This window comes from Ambystoma mexicanum, chromosome 8 (assembly GCF_040938575.1).
Source record: "Ambystoma mexicanum isolate Mex_15411 chromosome 8, UKY_AmexF1_1, whole genome shotgun sequence".
Lineage (NCBI taxonomy): Eukaryota > Metazoa > Chordata > Amphibia > Caudata > Ambystomatidae > Ambystoma > Ambystoma mexicanum.
In genome coordinates, this window is record NC_090929.1 from 246,114,780 (window position 1) to 246,129,876 (window position 15,097).

Here is a 15,097-nt window from a genome sequence, read left to right on the forward strand (position 1 = left end):
GGTGCTCGACAGGGTCGAGTAGGCTTCAGGTTGCTGTGTAGGCTTCTGTGACAGAGCTTGAAATGGGTGTTGCTGCGGGTATCATGCTGCATGACGGTTCGCTCAGCAAAGCTGGACGAACGGCTGCAGGCTGGCCTACATGGCGGCAGGAATCGTTCTTTCAGTGCTCATCAGTGGTTCTGAAGCACTGTTTCGAGACATCTCAGATATCTTTAAACAACAGCAGCTTGAAAATGGCCAGCAGTGCTGCCGGTTGCAGAACGAGAACCTCGTCTGGCTCGAAAATGTCCTTTAAGGCAGACGTTGGCAGTGGCTAGTCACAGCACTTCTCCCAGCTTCTTCAGTGGGCTTCTGTCGTCCTTTGAGGTGGACATCCCAATGCTGAGGAGTATATTGCAGGCAGCTCTCTTGTCCTTGGTTTTAGGTTCAGAGAACTTCTGGCATTTCCTATTCAGGCTGCTTGCTGCAGAGCCTAGCAGGGCACACTGTGTGCTGGCTTGTTGGCTTCCAGTTCTGGTGCGGCTGGTGGATCCTCTGACCTTGGCATCTCCCTCTGTTCCCTGGGAGATGTTTAGGGGTGAGATCTGTAAAGACTGGTAGGGGGTGTCTGTACTTCTGCTCTCTATATGGTAGAAGAGAGGCACAGAAGACCCCAGCCAAGATTCTCTATTACGGTAGCTATGGTCGAGCAATCAAGGCCTAGCTTCTCAGGAGGTGATGCAGGCTGGTTCTTAAGTGCAGTGTAGTCCCCAAGCCCCCACAAAGGAATGTCCACACACTGTATTGGTTAGAACACAGTCTTTATATAATCAATATTCGAGGTTATGTACACTTATCATAATAACTCACTTTGTACTTAGGAAAATCAACAATGGCAAATATATACAATTCTAAAGTGGTACCACCCTTTGTATTAGATCTCATTAAAGTGCATCAACAATACTGTAACAATGTCACACAGATCAATAGAGTGAAACCAGCAATAGAGAGAGGAGAGAAAATAAGATGGTTGAGCAATAGGCAGAATACTGGCCCCTACCACTAGACACAGTTCTGTGTGGAGATCCCCCCACCTGGGCAACCTGTAAAATAAAGATATAGCACAAGCCCAGTCCATATATTGTTCTGCAAGTCTTATTCCCTCCTATAATGTTTTTACCCCCCCAATGTACCTGGTGGAGTCGAGTTCTTCGAAGAGGCGTCTACAGATCCTTATTGAGCGACCCCCTTTCAAGCGAGAGTCACGGATCGTCGAGAGGCGTCGAGAAGCGTCGAGGAACTCGGCGTTCGGCGGCAGGAAATCGACGGCCCTTCTTGAATGAATTCCCTTTCAAGCGGGAGACACGGGGCGTCGAACGTCCATCGAGGAACTCGGCGTTCGGCGTCAGGGAATCGACGGCCCTTCTTGAATGCCTTCCCTTTCAAGCGGGAGACACGGGGCGTTGAACGTCCGACAACAAACAGGGTAGAACAGCGTCGATGAGGCGGCAGCTTCGTCCGAGCGGTGCTCGTCGGCGTCGGAGCGTCGGCGTCCTGCAAGGCAGAGGCGTGCGGGGCACCTCGGTGACAATAGTTCTGGACCGCAAAGATTGTGGAGACGGAGGCCCAGCAAGGGTGTCGAGTCATTTGAGTCTTTGTGGTCTTCGGGTGGCGGGAAACCCACCGGTAGGTTTCTCCTCGGCGCGTTGGTCGTCCTCGACTTTCTCCGGCAGGATAAAGCGGTCGACGGTGCAGATGAGGGAGTCCTTCGATTCAAATGTACTTAGGCAATGAGCGGACGGCTCCGGTCGTCGGCGGCACGGCGTCAAGTGGTTCCCACAGCTGGGCAACACAACTTCGACGGGCCTCCAGCGGTTACACAAACCTGCGAACCCTGGTCGACGGCAATGGACTTCGACGGCGGCGATGTCCGGGTGCTTCACTTCGATCTCCTCGGCGGTCCCGTCTCGGGTCGGCAGCCTTTCGAGGGTCTGTCTTCCAGGGCGCTTCGGCGAAGATGGAGCGGTGCTCGATGGTCCCTCGGAGCACGGGAAGAGGGCGCCTTACCAGGTCCTCCCTCGGGTCAGTCTTCGACGATTTCGGCAGCCTTCGGATCGGTCGAAGCAAATGCAACAGCAAGTCTTCTTCTTCCAGCTGGACGTCGAGGATCAGCAGTTCCAGTTACTCTTAGAGTGGAGACTCAACTCCAGAACGCTTCTGAACAATTACCAGTGGTGAGAGGTCCCCAGATATACTATTCTGTCTCTCATCCACACTGCTGGCACACACTCAGCAGCCAATCATACAGAAGGGCATTCATGCAGTCAATCAGCCAATCAGGCACACAGTGCATTCAGGCCACACTCCTCCCTTTCAGACACTCACAACAAGGAATGTGGATTGGGACAAGTACCCACAACATACAGTCACTGGGAAGGCTCCAGTCAGTCTAGCTGGGCCTTCACAACAACACCATATATGAAACTTCCACCCAACAGCCAGTCAGGGGGAAGGGACAGAGTCAAGGCTTCCCAGGACTTTGGGAAAACAAGGTAACAGGCAATAGAAAGCAAGAGGCCACAGGGGCCATCTTGTTTCCTATCAGGAATCAACTGATCCCAATGGCAGGGCCTGGGTATCCCAAAATGGAGGACCCCCACAGCACCTGTCAAATTCAGCCTGGAGCTGCCACCAGCCCATACCCTGCTCTGTGGGCAACCCACAGGTGCCCCAAAACATACACTAGGGGCACAGGGTTGTACCCCTACCCTTGGTTGCCTTAAGGGTATCCCATGGGTCTGTTCACCAAACCAAAAGAGAGAGCTGCACTGCCAGGAGTCCCACATGGACTCCTGGGCAGAAAACACGACAGAACACACAATAAAAAGCAGTAAAGGACAAGGATTCAGAGGCCCTGTCCCTCCGATGTATTTCCAGCATCACAGTCGCCCCCCCCAGACTGAGGTGGAGGGTGTCTAATCTCCCACGGGATAGACACCCTCATCCAGACGGTCAACATACCTTCTGGAAAGGCCATCTGCATTATCGTGACTCTTCCCTGGTCTGTGCTCTATGGTGAAGTCTAGCCCTTGCAGGCTAATGGACCACCTGAGAAATTTTGGATTCTCACCCTTCGTCTGCATAAGCCACTTCAGGGGCTTATGATCTGTTTGGACCTTGAAGGTAGACCCCGTAAGGTAGGGCCTAAAACGCCTAAGGCTCCAAACTATGCTAAAACACTCCTTTTCAACAGTAGCCCACCTGAGTTCTCTACCCTTGAGTTGTCTACTGATGAATATGATAGGATGTTCTCTCCCTTTGTCATCTAACTGGGACAAGACCGCTCCAATTCCGGTGTTGCAGGCATCCGTCTGGACGATAAAGGGTCGGCTGTAGTCAGGCGCACACAACACAGGTGCCCTACACAGACTTTCTTTCAAGCCATCAAAGGCCCTCTGACAGTCTTCGGTCCAATTAACCTTCCTAGGCTGTTTGGGTGAAGTTAGAGCTGTCAGGGGTGCAGCTATGGTTCCATAGTCTGCCATGAAATTGCGATAGTACCCAGTGAGGCCCAAAAAGGCTCTCACCTGGGTTTGAGTAGTGGGAGTCTCCCAGTTCTGTACATCCTGTACTTTACTGGAGAGAGGTTGGATTTGACCCCCTCCTACCTCATGACCAAGATAGGTAACGTTCCCCTGGGCTATCTGGCACTTGGTGGCCTTGATAGTGAGGTTAGCCCTTATCAAGGCCTGCAACACCTTATCCAGATGTGTCAAATGCTCTTCCCAGGTGGAACTGTAGACGGCAATGTCGTCTAAGTAAGCCACACAAAAGGCTTCCAGCCCACTGAGCGCATGGTTGACCAATCTCTGGAAGGTGGCAGGGGCATTCTTCAACCCAAAAGGCATGACCCTAAACTGGTAGAGTCCCTCAGGTGTTGAGAAGGCCGTCTTTTCCTTGGCATGGTCCGTCAGAGCTATTTGCCAATAGCCTGAGGTAAGGTCAAAGGTGCTCACAAATTTGGCAGCACCTATGGTGTCCACGAGCTCATCAGCCCTGGGAAATGGGTGTGCGTCAGTTTTGGTGACGGCATTGACTCCTCGGTAGTCCACACAGAACCTCCAATCCTTGGTACCCACCTGGGAACTTGCCTTGGGGACAAGGACCACTGGACTGGACCAGGGACTGGTTGAGGGTTCAATAACACCCAGATCCAACATCTTGGCGACCTCAGCCTGGATGTGGTTCTTGACGGTATCTGACATACGGTAGCACCTGCTTTTGACAGGCACACTGTCACCAGTGTCAATTTCATGCCTACACCACGGTGTAAGGCCTGGCGTCAGTGAAAACAGAGAGGCATACTGTTGGAGCAAAGCCCTGCAGGCCCTCTGTTGCTCTGTTGTCAAATCCGGAGAGAGATGTACTCCCTCCACTGAGCCATCCTGAGGGTTGCTATGCAGCAAATCAGGAAGGGGCTCACTCTCATCCTCTTCTTGCCCTGAAGCTAGCAAGAGACATGAGACTTCTGCTCGCCGGTGGAAAGGCTTGAGCCGGTTGACATGGAATATCTAAGGGGCTACCCCAGGGGCTCGCATGTCAACCAGATAATTGACTTTGCCCATTTTGGAGATGATCCTGAAGGGTCCAGTCCACTTGTCTGCCAAAGCTCTAGGCTTGGTAGGCTCCATCACAAGGATTTCCTGTCCCGGAGTCCAATCCATTTGCGAGGCTTTAAGGTCATGCCAGTACTTATTCAATTCCTGCTGGCCTTGAGATTTGCTGTTGCCTGACCCATCATCTGTGTCATCCTCCATCTGAGGCCTAACACATAGTCCCCCACTTGCTTGGCGGGACCTGGAGGGGTGGCTTCCAAGCCTTCTCTGATCAAGGTGAGGGGCCCCCTCACGGGATGTCCAAAGAGTAACTCAAAGGGGCTGAGACCAACACCCTCTTGAGGTAACTCTCTGTAAGCAAACAGCAGGCATGGCAGGAGGAGATCCCATTTCCTACTTAGGGGTTCTTCCAAAGCCCCTAGCATGCCCTTGAGAGTTTTATTAAATCTCTCAACCAGACCATTGGTCTGGGGGTGGTAAGAGGTGGAGAACTTGTAGGTTACCCCGCACTCTTTCCACATGGTTTTCATGTAACTAGACATGAAGTTGGATCCTCTGTCAGAGACAACCTCCTTGGGGAATCCAACACGGGTGAAAATGCCCAGGAGAGCCCTGGCAACCACCTTGGCAGTAACAGTCCGAAGGGGTATTGCCTCAGGGTACCTGGTGGCATGATCTACCAAGACCAGGATGAACCGATGTCCACCCCAAGTGTGAGGGTCAAGGGGACCGACGATGTCGATGCCCACCCTCTCAAATGGTGTGCCAACCACTGGCAGTGGCTGCAGTGGGGCAATGACACTGCCTCCAGTCTTGCCAGACAACTAACAAGTTGGGCAGGTCCTGCAGTGGGACTCCACCTTTACTCCCATCCCTGGCCAGTAGAAATGGGCAGAGAGCCTCTGCTTAGTCTTCTTGGTACCAAGATGACCAGCCAAGGGCACCTCATGCGCCAACTGCAGTAGGAAGGGCCTGTAAACCTGGGGTACCACCAACCTCTTGAGGGCACCAGGTTCAGGCTTAGTGGGCTCACTAACAAGGAGCTCACCCTCCCAATAAATCCGGAATGTCCTAGGCACTTCTCCTTGTGCCTGGGACAGGGCCTGTTTCCTCAGTCCCTCGAGAGAGTGGCACTCTCTCTGTCCCTTACAGAAGTCTGCCCGGGAGGGTCCCCTTCAGCTAACAAGCATTGAAGGTCGGGATGATCCTCCGGGTTGAGAACCTCTCCCACAGGAGAGTCTTCTGTCTCTTCTCCCACAAGAGTTGAGTTTGGGTTTTCCACTGGACCCAGCCCGTCCGGAGCATGGATCCCAATGGGTGCTGTCGGAACAGCAGGAAGAGAAGGTGTTCCCTCCACAGAGGTGGCCTTCTTGGTCTTCCTTCTTCTTGCCTTAGGCCTCTCCTTTGGCTCGGGTACCTGACTCACAGCCAGACCCGGTGTCACCTGTGACCTAGTGACTGCAGCAGCAGTCATGGGAAGACCATCCGAGATCAACCCCAACTCTACTAGATCATTTCCTAACAGAATGTTAGCAGGGACATTGTCCTGAACCAGGACAGGAAGCTTTGCTGTCTTGTCTCGAATCATGAGTGTGACTAAGGCTGCAGGTGATAATTTGGGAGGCCCACCAGCTAACCTGGTGGTTCTCAGAGGAGCACCTACATAGTCCTCTGGCTTGAGCAGGGTCCTGTCCACCACTGTCATGCTTGCCCCAGTGTCTCTCAAACCAGTAGAAGGCTGGCCATTCAAGAGGACACTTCTCAAAAACCTACGGGTGTTCTGTGGGATAGTCGCCAGTACTTCTGCATACTGGTCCCAGGCCCCAAGGGACTCTAAGGAAATCTCTATCGGAGCACCAAATGTGATCCCGGTAGAGGAGGGGAGGACAGTGGCCTCCACCTCAGACACGGGGTAAGGGTAGGTCAGGCTGACAGCCTGTACTCCAAGTTTCTTACCTTTACACTTGGAGTCACCCCTTCTGTGATCCAGAGCCCCACAGTCCCAACAAGCGCCAGGAGTGCGGGGTACGGTACTGGAACCACTGGGAGCCTGCTTTGCAGCAGGTGGACCACTACTCTTATTCCCACCCACAGATGACTTATCCCCACTAGATTTTTGGGTCTTGGGAGTGGAAGGTTTAGGTTTACCCGACTGTGTCTGCTTGTGGGACTCCTCAGCTTTCTGAGAGGCCCCCTTTTCTTTGTCCTTGTCCTTCCCACTGGAGTCCTTAAGGGACACCCGGTGGGAGACCCACTTGTCAGCCAACCTAGCCTGCTTAAAGGGGTCCAAAATGTTCTGGTCAGCCACATACTGACGAAGCTCTGGTGAACAGGCTTCAGAAAAATGCTCAAAAAACAAGAGGTGGGACAATTCAACAAAAGTCTTAACCTTGTATCCATCAATCCACCCCATCATGTTCATGTGCGCAGCACTCACCCAGTCAACCCAAGAGACATTCTCTCTTTTCTTAAAATCCCTGAACCTTCTAAGGTATTGGGTAGGTGTCTTGCCAAACTTGGCAATCAAAGCAGACTTCATACACTCATACTGACCCCTTTCTTCCACACTCAGCTTCAGAATACAGTCATATCCAGTTTGAGGCACTCTGCTTAACAAACACTTAGCCCAATCTCTTTTATCAACATCATGAATCGCACAAGCCATTTCAAACGCTTCAATCCATTGGAGGATAACTGAACCCTCCACAAATACACCAACGAAATCTTTCATAAACTTGGTGGCTGGGGACCTGACACTCTCACTGGTTTTAGCTGAAGTCTCCACTCTAGCTTTCTCTAGCTGGATTCTCTGACATTCAGTGTCCTGGCTCTTGAGTTCAAGGTCCTTATTTCTGAGTTCAAGATCCCTATTCTTGAGCTCCACTTGTTGAGCCAACTCCTCTTTCTTAAGTTCAGCATCTATTTCCAATGTGCGGTATTCAAAGGCCAATTTCATCCTTAATAACTCAAGCACCAAGGAATTGATGGGGTTTGGAACAAAGGCAGCAGGAATGGCGGCATTCCCAGAAACAGATTCAGCAGAAACCCCAGGGGCAGAGTCCTCATTGGTTGCATTACCCCCCTCATCAAGAGTTTCACCATCAGTCTGGTAGTCCACCAGGGCAGCTATCAGCTCAGCCCTAGACTTATCCACAAAGTCTAACTCCCTGGCTTCACAAGCACTCTGGAGAGCCTCCAAGCTCATCCAAGTCAATTTGCCATTTGCAATAGACTCCATTGTTTGTAATGCAGTTATCTTGTACACAACTAAACCTTAATTGAATAAAGTGCAGATATTTTGTAAGTGGCACGGTTATACACTGATTCTTAAAACCATAAGCATCCCACCGCTGCCACCAGCTGTAAAGACTGGTAGGGGGTGTCTGTACTTCTGCTCTCTATATGGTAGAAGAGAGGCACAGAAGACCCCAGCCAAGATTCTCTATTACGGTAGCTATGGTCGAGCAATCAAGGCCTAGCTTCTCAGGAGGTGATGCAGGCTGGTTCTTAAGTACAGTGTAGTCCCCAAGCCCCCACAAAGGAATGTCCACACACTGTATTGGTTAGAACACAGTCTTTATATAATGAATATTCGAGGTTATGTACACTTATCATAATAACTCACTTTGTACTTAGGAAAATCAACAATGGCAAATATATACAATTCTAAAGTGGTACCACCCTTTGTATTAGATCTCATTAAAGTGTATCAACAATACTGTAACAATGTCACACAGATCAATAGAGTGAAACCAGCAATAGAGAGAGGAGAGAAAATAAGATGGTTGAGCAATAGGCAGAATACTGGCCCCTACCACTAGACACAGTTCTGTGTGGAGATCCCCCCACCTGGGCAACCTGTAAAATAAAGATATAGCACAAGCCCAGTCCATATATTGTTCTGCAAGTCTTATTCCCTCCTATAATGTTTTTACCCCCCCAATGTATCTGGTGGAGTCGAGTTCTTCGAAGAGGCGTCGACAGATCCTTCTTGAGCGACCCCCTTTCAAGCAGGAGTCACGGATCGTCGAGAGGAGTCGAGAAGCGTCGAGGAACTCGGCGTTCGGCAGCGGGGAATCGACGGCCCTTCTTGAATGCCTTTCCTTTCAAGCGGGAGACACGGGGCGTCGAACGTCCGTCGAGGAACTCGGCGTTCGGCGTCGGGGAATCGACGGCCCTTCTTGAATGCCTTCCCTTTCAAGCGGGAGACACGGGGCGTCGAACGTCTGACAACAAACAGGGTAGAACGGCGTCGATGAGGCGGCAGCTTCGTCCGAGCGGTGCTCGTTGGCGTCGGAGCGTCGGCGTCCTGCAAGGCAGAGGCGTGCGGGGCACCTCGGTGACAATAGTTCTGGACCGCAAAGATTGTGGAGACGGAGGCCCAGCAAGGGCGTCGAGTCGTTCGAGTCTTTGTGGTCTTCGGGTGGCGGGAAACCCACCGGTAGGTTTCTCCTCGGCGCGTTGGTCGTCCTCGACTTTCTCTGACAGGATAAAGCGGTCGACGGTGCGGACGAGGGAGTCCTTCGATTCAAATGTTCTTAGGCAAGGAGCAGACGGCTCCGGTCGTCGCCGGCACGGCGTCAAATGGTTCCCACGGCTGGGCAACACAACTTCGACGGGCCTCCAGCGGTTACACAAACCTGCGAACCCTGGTCGATGGCAATGGACTTCGACGGCAGCGATGTCCGGGTGCTTCACTTCGATCTCCTCGGCGGTCCCGTCTCGGGTCGGCAGCCTTTCGAGGGTCTGTCTTCCAGGGCGCTTTGGCGAAGATGGAGCAGTGCTCGATGGTCCCTCGGAGCACGGGAAGAGGGCGCCTTACCAGGTCCTCTCTCGGGTCAGTCTTCGACGATTTCGGCAGCCTTCGGATTGGTCGAAGCAAATGCAACAGCAAGTCTTCTTCTTCCAGCTGGACGTCGAGGATCAGCAGTTCCAGTTACTCTTAGAGTGGAGACTCAACTCCAGAACGCTTCTGAACAATTACCAGTGGTGAGAGGTCCCCAGATATACTATTCTGTCTCTCATCCACACTGCTGGCACACACTCAGCAGCCAATCATACAGAAGGGCATGCATGCAGTCAGTCAGCCAATCAGGCACACAGTGCATTCAGGCCACACTCCTCCCTTTCAGACACTCACAACAAGGAATGTGGATTGGGACAAGTACCCACAACATACAGTCACTGGGAAGGCTCCAGTTAGTCTAGCAGGGCCTTCACAACAACACCATATATGGAACTTCCACCCAACAGCCAGTCAGGGGGAAGGACAGAGTCAGGGCTTCCCAGGACTTTGGGAAAACAAGGTAACAGGCAATAGAAAGCAAGAGGCCACAGGGGCCATCTTTTTTCCTATCCGGAATAAACTGAACCCAATGGCAGGGCCTGGGTATCCCAAAATGGAGGACACCCAGAGCACCTGTCAAATTCAGCTTGGAGCTGCCACCAGCCCATACCCTGCTCTGTGGGCCACCCACAGGTGCCCAAAAACATACACTAGGGGCACAGGGTTGTACCCCTACCCATGGGTGCCATAAGGGTATCCCATGGGTCTGTTCACCAAACCAAAAGAGAGAGCTGCACTGCCAGGAGTCCCACATGGACTCCTGGGCAGAAAACACGACAGAACACACGATAAAAAGCAGTAAAGGACAAGGATTCAGAGGCCCTGTCCCTCTGATGCATTTCCAGCATCACAAGATCTTACTTCTCTCTTTGGATATCCTGGCCGTCCTTCACTGGGGGAAGATGTAAGGCAGACTGCACCTTCCGCCAGGGTCAAAGGTTGAGTTCTCCTTTCTTACTTCTTGTGATGTTTTCAGATGTTCTGCCAAACGAGGGACTCGTCCCTCTTTTAGAGACAGGTGGACCACAATGATTGGTGTAGGCTAATCCTGCCTTAATTAACCAATCCCGGGTCCCTACCAACAATTTGCTGTATGCCGGAGGTCATAACCAGTGTGCTTTGCAACAGGAAAGGTAAAAGGGTGAAAACAGGAACCAGGAGTGTCCCAGAACCAATATGGAAGGCACCTTCTCTCAACAGAAAGAGCTCTGGTCACACTCCCTTGTGATACTAAGTCCCACCCATCTTCCTGTCTGTTGTTGATCAAAGTGTCTCTCTGGATAATGGATCTCACTCTGAGGTTCCTGATAAAAGCAACAGGTCTCCCTTGAAGCTGCAGCGAGACCAGACTCTCTGGCTCCAGCAAACCACATGCTTGTACCTTATGGATGGGTTGCGCGTAGTTAGTTTTCCTACTGTAAACAACAGTCCCAGACAGAACAGTTCACTGTCATTGGTACTGAGTGTGGGGGATGGGGTCAGGTTGGCACAGTTGCATCTGAAAGGTTGTTGGGTTCCCTGTCTCCTTTGTTAACCTCTGTAGCCAGGTGCTATGTGGGCCTGTGTGGCTTCCAGCTTCATGGCCTAACAAAACACTAGAGTGGTTCCATGGAGCCATTGTTAGTTAATCGGCAGGCCATGGCAGGGAGAAGTGTGTGCCTACCCCTTTCTGGAGATGACATTGTTCACTCCTTGGCAGTCACATTCAAACTAAATATGACTGGGGCAGATGGTGTCTGTAGGCATTTTCCAGCGTGGAGTAAAAGTGTTTATGCTTTTGTCGTGGTGTGAGCATAGGAACATGTGTGTGAATTAGTTCCACACATTTTCCTGATGTTGGTCTACCATTCAGATGGTCGAAATCCTCACAACTCCTCTTTTCTTTCCATTTTACTGTCCCTCTGGCGATGTGGACTTCCCTGCTGGTTTTTCACCAGTCTTGTCTCTCCTGGTCATTTTGCCTTCCCATCTCTTCTCTCCCTTTCTTTTCTTCCTTTTCTCCAGCACATTTGTCAGCAAGTACTGTGTAATAACGTGGAAATTGGGTATGTGCCAAAGATTCCTAGAATCTATGGAAGGATGGTTGGAAGATGCAAAGTGAAGTGAGGTAGGTGTCTGGCTTCAATACGCATTGTAAATAAATGTACTTACCTTGTTCACTTATTTAACTTCTCATCATGGCATAATTTCATACAGTCATTTTCTTGTCGCCTTGTTAAATGGAACCCAACTATTCTCTTTTGGAATCTTTTCAACTTCATCTTTGTTACCCGTTTATTCTCCAATGCCTTTGCTCTCTGTTTTGCTCTCTAATGTATTTGTTCTGTGTTTTCTGGTCTGAAACCTTGCCGGGAGGACAATTAACCAAACACACATATAAATTAAACACATTCAACCCTGTAAGAGCCCATGCCTTGCAATGAGCCTTTTCCTACAGTCTTCTTACTCATCGCAAACCAATATATGTAATTCAGGGTGGGTGGTCAGTATTGCTGGTCGTCCTCCTTCATCTTCCCAAAACACACAAGGATGTGGATTCCACTGACCCTCTTCTGAAATGTTCTCTTTTGCTATGCTGACGGCTAACCAGACAATTCCCGTGGGCTATCACCTCTCGTCATTGCCTTTTTCCTTCATCCGCCCACAATGTTCCCATGCCCATGATTGTTGGCTTCCCACCGTTGGGGGCTTTTCTGTGGGAAATTGCTCCAAATGCAGGTCCACTTTTACATTTAGCACCACTAAATGGTTGCCTTCATCCGCTCCGCACTCCCTGCTCTTTACTTTAAAGCACATTTCGTGCCCATCTGTACTAGTTGCTTTCCCTGCTGGTTTCCCCTCATTACTGCCTTTCATTGTGCCCTTGTCTTTTCTTCTATTCTCTACTGCTCCTCTCCTTTGTTTTCTCTGGTGTATTTGCCCACTCAACGACCATGTAATATTTTTTTGACGCTTTAATAATCTTTTTCTTAATTGCTGCGTGGCTATTTGATAGCTTCTATCTTTAGAATGAATCCTCAATTGTGTATTAGTGTAATTTCGGAGCTATTAAAATGGTGGTTGTTTTTTTTTGTTGTTTTTTTTAAAGAAATGTATTGACCATATTTTAGATATTAACTGTGTAAGACATATTTTTTGTTAATATGTGTGTTTAGTTGTACGCACACACTCTTGGTCGAGCTAACATGGCAATGGACTACATCTCCTGGTGATTTTCAGCAGGTCACATACCACACAGCATTATCAAAAGTAGAACCCCACAGGCAAATACGACTTGCTTCAGGGTGAAGTGCTTTACTTTAGACACTTGAATCGTTGTTCTTAATTGCTGCATCAGTGTTTGATACTCTGTATCTGTATTATTAATAATTGATTGTCTATGATTGATATTTAGGAGCTTTTAAAATTATTGTTGTTATTTCATTATTGCATTTAACATGTTTTAAATAGTAGCACTATCAGCCACGTCTCTCGTTATATTTGTATTTAGTTGCTGTCACACACTCTCAGCCAGGTTAACAAGGTTGCAGAATACATCACCCCGTCTCATACCCTCATAGGAGGAAGACCCCTCACCATGCACATAAGATTTGTGTCACCGCACGAAGCCATTTGTGCCTGTTGATGGCTAGGCTATCTTGGTCACGGCATTACATGCATGGTGTGATCGAGAGAGTTTTGTTGTATTTGGGTATGTGGTATGAGTTTTTCCTTAGACACACATGGATTGTCACTTCTCTTCCAGAGCCTAAACAGTAATATCCAAATATTAAACTTCGCCAGTGTGAACATACCTTCTCAAATCCGTATGGTTTTAGAATTACCCTGCACTTCTAACATTGTAAGGGCAAGGTGTTGTTCTAATACAATGGGAGACCCTAACCTGAGGACAAAATTCGGTCCTCCTATAGACCACAGGCCCAAAAAGAAAATCCTTATGGACAGGACCCGCTTGGACCCAAAAGGCCATATTGGCTAGAATTGTTACCCGCAATAGAGGAAGAAGATCAGACTGATCCCAGTATAAGAGGAGAATTTTCTGTGTTTCCTCCACTTGTACTCTCCACCTTGTTCAATATCTTCCTTCTTCTAGTGGCTCATGGAAGGTGGATGGCTCCTTACTGCTATGGTGCTCTCAGAACATTCATGGTAAGATGAATCACCCTCAGATGGATCATCATGTGGAGATTTGGCCATGTGCTGTTTCTTTCAGCCCACTTGTGCAAAAGATGGGCATTATTATTGAAAGAGCCCTGCTTAATGCAGGTTCCACAGTAAAAAAATCACATATGTATATATATGATTTAATCACTGAATTGTATTTTGATTTTCTCTGTGCAGTAAACTGACTTCGGTGTCGGAATCCTCCATGTCAGCATTAAATGATAGGTGCCCCACAAATCTTTCTGCTTTCATTTATAATTGTTCAGGGAAAAGGGTCGGATGAGTACCCATCTTTTTAAATAAACAATAAGAGATGCAGGAAAAACATATGTGTTTGCCAATGGTTTGAAACCGCTTCTCTTAAAATATACTCTAACTCCAAATGTATCAAAGGACTTTATTTAAGTCCTTCGACCACCCAATGCTGTAGCTCAGTGTCATTAATAGGATTGCATCTCCATCCTCTTGGTGGCACATCCTGGATTGGCAATTTGTCAATTTTAATCCATTGTTCTTTCCACGGACAGGTCATGTGTTGATTCCTTTTAATGTTAATTTGAACCACGCTCAATGTTAATTGAACACTCCTCTACTTCTAACTCCCTCAGGTTATTTGCAAAAAAAACGAGCTCGGGGTAGATCCCTGTCTTCGGCTGGTGGCTCCCTTTGGAACAGACTTGCGGCCACCTTGAAACTTTAGGAAAAACATCTTTGGTTCCGGAAACCTCTCAAGACCTTCCTCTTTGCCTCTGCCTTTGCCCCCCTACTCCCCTACTTCTCATGGCATTGTGCACCTGGCCACCCTCTGTTCTTTGGGGCCCAGGTATCTGCTCACCCTGCCACCCTCCTGCACTGCCTCTAGGCCACCATCTGCACTAGGGTTCTGTATCTGTACCCATACAGTCCCCCTCCCACGTTTCTTCTGCACTTATCAGCCATACCTTTCTGACTAACTTTCACCTGCCACTTGCTGGCTGCACTACCATGGTTTAAAGCCCTTATTTATTATGTATTCTATTTTAATATTTATTTATATTTTCTCTCCTCTTCCCTGCACTTTTCCCCCATTTTACTTTCCCATGCACTTGTGCTTTCTTAAATGTCACTGTGCCTAGTAAGATTGTGTTTGTTTTCTGTTTTTCTCTCTCCCTTGCTCCCCTCCTTTTTTGCCTGGTCACGCTCTGAAACACTGGTGTATGAGCGCAATATAAATAAAATATCATTTCATTTAATTTCATACGCTTTCTGGCACTTATTTGATTAAAATGTATCAGACTAGGTAGAAATTGTCTAGCATTATGCCTACAGGCTTTCAGAAGATATTTTCCTCTGGCACAAGAACACGCGATTTTCAGAGTAATGACCCCACTGCTCTTTTAGATATATTCAATAGGAGGCTAGTAAATATGGTACATCAGTTGGAGCCGCCAAAAGAGAGTTATTAAAACCAATCTGAATAACAGCAAAACTTGGTTTAATGCAAATGTATGTA